The sequence below is a fragment of the Macrobrachium nipponense genome, chromosome 3, assembly GCF_015104395.2.
Source record: "Macrobrachium nipponense isolate FS-2020 chromosome 3, ASM1510439v2, whole genome shotgun sequence".
Lineage (NCBI taxonomy): Eukaryota > Metazoa > Arthropoda > Malacostraca > Decapoda > Palaemonidae > Macrobrachium > Macrobrachium nipponense.
In genome coordinates, this window is record NC_087202.1 from 79,136,193 (window position 1) to 79,141,192 (window position 5,000).

General features: G+C 37.1%; 1 protein-coding gene across 14 annotated transcripts in view; it reads left to right on the forward strand.

Annotated features, from left to right (window-relative positions):
- LOC135221837 (homeobox protein homothorax-like) overlaps positions 1-5,000 on the forward strand; it is a 652,109-nt gene that overhangs the window by 70,832 nt on the left and 576,277 nt on the right. The window lies entirely within an intron of this gene.

A 5,000-nucleotide genomic window follows, 5' to 3' on the forward strand; every position in this document is an offset into this window, starting at 1 on the left:
TATATATATATATATATATTTAAAATTTAAGTGACTGTGGCTTATTTGACGTTGCAAAATATTCGTCTGCGGGAACAATATATTTTGTAAGCTAACTCGTTAACTTGTTATTATAGTTGTCTGTCGTTTGGTGCACCCGTTATAACACAACTATTTGACCATGTTTTTAATTACTGTGGAGTGAAATAAATTGTACTAGAAATTTTTTTTCTTTTTGGTGTGCTCCGGGTGGGGGTTGTGGGGGCTTTCCCCCCCCCCCGGAAATCATGCAAACGTGATAAAGGCCATTTGTATGAATGATAGATTTTATTTACATGTTTCATAATTCAAAAAGCATTCGCTGTGGTAAAAAAAAAAATAAATGAAACGTGTAAGATGGATGTTGCACGTTGGTTGCAGCAATGGAATTGCAGTCACCACCGCCATCATCTCTCCCTTTTGAATCAGTTTTGCCATTAGGATTTGTGACACTGGCGTTTATTGAGACTTATGATAATTGCCCCGTATGCTGCTAATTGCCGAATGGGACCGATGATGTAACGCGTTCCACATTTACGTTGCATTTTTCCTTTCCTTATCGTCTTAGAAATTTTTTTTTCTTTTTTCCTTCCTTATCGTCTTTGAAGTGCCTCAGTGGCGTGACTGGTATGGTCTTGGCCTGCCACCTCGGTGGCCGCGAGTTCGATTCACGGGCATTCCACTGAGGGGTTTGAGATGTTTGTATTTCTGGAGATAGAAGTTCGCTCTCGACGTGGTTCGGAAGTCACGTAAAGCCGTTGGTCGCGTTGCTGAATAACCACTGGTTCCATGCAACGTAAAAACACCATACAAACAAAAGCAGGATTATCGTCTTTGAAGGAATAAAAAAATCTTTCCGTCAATATTTTTGACATCTAAATCATTGTATATCCTTTTTCCCCTTTTACATTCGGGCATTCATTTTAGGGGAAGATCTCTCGTCAGGTTAATGATGGTCATTTTCTCTCGTTTCATTAGCATGCACGCAGCGACATTGTCCTTAGAGAAGAATCAGATCCTTATAGTACTTTATTAGGGTTGGCACCAAAGCAGAATAATTGGGTTTTCACGTGTTTTACCCAAAGTTAGGAAACATATGACCTCGATGATAATAAAGTGACTACTGGTATTTCGGGTCTTGTGAGTTGAGTTGAGTTGAATATAGAATTTATGCCAAAGGCCAAGCACTGGGACCAATGAGGTCATTCAGCGCTGAAATGGAAATTGGCGTTAAAAGGTTTGAAAGGTGTAATAGGAGGAAAACCTCAAAGCAGTTGCACTATGAATAAAGTATTAGGAGAGGGTGGAAAATAAGATAAAGGGAATATGAAGGAGGTACAGTCAAAGGGACGAAAGTGGCTGCAGTTAGGGGGTCGAAAGCACGCTGCAAAGAACCTTAAGTAATGATGCCTACAGTGCACCGCATAAGGTCCACTGACGGCACTACCACCGTACGGGGTTTCGAGTCTTGAAGGACAGAAGACCCTGCAACTTAACGAAGATGCCTAACAGGTGTATTACAGAGGCAGGAGGGGCCCCCACCCCCCTACCCCCGGGTTTGAATGTAGAGGGACAGACACACATTCAGAGGGTTGACAGATAAGGCAGAGACAGAGCCAGAGAGACAGACCTTCCTGTCGCAGCAGCGGCAGCAGCCGTGAGCTCCCGATAAGGAAGTGTGCAATTCAAGAAGGGCGTATAAATGTACTCCTAAGAATATTGGTGGAAGGTGGGGGAGGGGGCGTGATACAGAAAGAGGATTGTGGGGGAGGGGGGGGCCAGCCTATGGGTGGGTTTGCAATGGGTGGGCTATGGTTTGGGCAAGTAAGGTCCTCCCCTTAGCCTGCGGGGTTGGGCTTTGTTGATTGGGGGGGGAGGGAAGGGGAGGGGGGGGATTTGGGGGGGGAAGTCGCACCTTAGTCACCATCAAACCAAGTGTAGTTGTCGTTTTAATTAAGCGAGTGATCATATCGGTGCCTCTATGGGGAGGGGGTGTCAGCCCCTCCTCTTTGGAATTCGTCGTTAGACGGTTCTGGTTCCTGTAGGGTCGTTGAGAGCTGCCATACACACACACACACACACACACACACACACATATATATATATATATATACATATAATATAATATATATATATATATATATAGAGGTTGATGTTGCGGGCCCTACGTCCTTATTTTTTTATAACCGAAATTAAAACTCTGGTACACATTTACAACTGACGTAATGGGTGGCGGAAGACTGGGAATGATTCTCGACAGTCAGATAATTATTAATTATATTATAAAATAATATAATAATTATATATATATATATATATATATATATATATATACATACTATATATATATATTTATATATCTTGACCAGTCTGTAAAAGCTCATTTTAACGCAGATACTCCCTGCACGTCCATGAAAACAAAAAGTCCAATTTTCTTCGGAATTTGTAGTGTCCATTCTTGGAATTCTGATGAATGGATGGCTGGCTGCTTACCGTTACTGCTGCTAACCGCGCAGAATTAGAGGATCTACTATAGTATCAATTCGAATAATCTCGGTAACAGCGATATTAATGATGACAATGAATTATTATAGTCGGGATTGTTCAATTAGCTAGATATGATATCAATAGACGTCGGAATAAAGATTGAAACCTGTTCTGTCACGGTAGCTTTTGTTAAGCTAGAATGTTCAGTAAATGTGGTCATTTTGAATACAGCGAAATATTGCTGTCTTCGGTGCTGCAATGTTTTCTTTGCGCTTTAATTTATTGATACATGCGTATTTTGTCTGGATTATATGTTGTTGATTGCCGTTAAGAAATGGATTATCGTCATCTTTAGATATCGAAGATAATACTTCACCTCACCTGTCTTGTTTTATTTTGATTTTTGAGGTTGGAAGGAACAATGTGAAAAATTCTGAGTTGGCAGAGTTGCCTGAAAAAAGATATAAAACCTTTTTAACATCGATTTTAAGAGATCGAACAGTTTACCAAGCGCAGCAAATCACATCGACTTACACTTGCTGTAAGTCTGCGTAGGTAGCGACGATACATGATTTCTCGCCCAGACATAATCAAACAATAGAAAAAAATATATATTTGACAACAGTTCATGATTCTCTAGACTTATCAGTTCTCACACCCTGACTTGCACAATTAATCTGCCGAGCAGTGAACAAATAGCTTTCTAAATCTAGAGTTTGTTAACAAAATCGTCATGAAACGCGGCCGCTTTTGACTGGAAATGATCGTTTTACAGGTTCTTCTTTGAAAGTAATATGGCGCCAAAATTTCGAGTGTTTAGTGATCATTCACAAACAATATCGAGACGTCGTCATCTCAGCAATGTAGTAGATAACATTGTTATTAATGTGCATACGAGAGTAAAGAGTTGTTTGAAGTTTAATTGTTCGAGACACGTTGATGAGTAATCATGACTTTTGGACTTAAAGAATCTTGAATATATAAATTTTTTGTTCATAATGCAAATTAAGTAATAGTATGATTTGTACTTAAATTGTTTATATGTATCTATATGTATATATATTTCATGATATACGTTATGTACTATTTATGTGTTGGCTAAGCTTTATTATATTTAATATTTCACGATATTTACTGTTAATGTGTTGTTTATTAATGAGTTTAGGTTATATAGGGATGAGAGATCGAGTTTGTATTTCTCCCATAATTGTATTGAAGTTTATATATATTTTATGCCCATAAAGGTTATTTGACGAAGTGTTAAAAAATATAAATAAATAAATTCAGCCTTTTCATTTGTTGTTGTAGTAGTGGCAGTCTCATACAATGCAAATGTGTATTAGAAAACCTTTAATAGATTCAAGGAGGTATCCGAAAATCAATAAAGTGGTTTTTTAAAAATATTTCCATTGTGTAAAAATTTACCTTAGTGTTTAATTTTTCAAGAATTGCTCTATCAGCTTATTTTAAGGCATTGTCTACTCTATTGTGTTTAACCTATTTTCTTTCAGGACACGCTCTTTTGTTCATGTATAGTGTGTGAATTATTTTGAATATATTTCATGTGGTGAAATAATTGATAATTTACCTGTATTTCATGTGCTTTAATGTTTGTTTTCAGGTACTAATAATGTTTTATTTTTTTTATGTTATATTGCTATAGTATTATTTATTTAAGTAGATACTGAAGAGGCAATCAAGAGTGTTCATTTCAAAAGAATTTTTTATTTACTGAATTTTTCATGCATGAAATGAAAATTTTTTGAAATCAAAGTCAATCAATTAATTGGTGATTTCTCTCTGTTGCCAAGTAACGTAAATTAATTGTCTATTTATGATAAAGTCTCATTTTTGCCATGATGGAATATTAACACTTCATGTCTGACAGATAATTCAGTCTAAAAACAGACAATGGATAATTATTATTAGAACAATAATATTAAGAATGTTTAAACTTTATCACTGTTTATTAATGGTGAAAGTGTGTCTTCATTTCTCTCCTGTTCTCCATACCCATATCATCCAAACATGCCTGTCATTTTCACGTGGTCTGTATGCAGACTAAATACCCCCCATTTTTTTTTCATTTCCGTAATTAACGCAGTTTCGTAACTTTTTTATTTTTTTATTTTTTTGCTTTTCTGTGAAATTGCTCCTGAGATGTTTTTTTTTTTTTTTCTCGTGTGATTTATTCTGTCTGTCTTCGGCGTTTCATCCTTACTAGCTGATATATTCATTAACATGGTCCTGTGGGCCTTGGTAAGGGGTTTTTATTTGCCCCTCCCCCCCCCCCCCCCATAGTCCTTCTTATTTAACTGGTTTTCAATGCCTCGTCAAGTTAATTTCAGTTGTTCATATTTGCAAAATTAGTAAGTTTAGCAACCCCCCCCCCCCCCCCTCTTTTTTTAACGTGCCCTTGCTAACAGGAAGTTTAAAAGGTATCGAGAGTAATGCCCGAGAAATAAATTGATTGAAATAATGAGCGATGAATAATT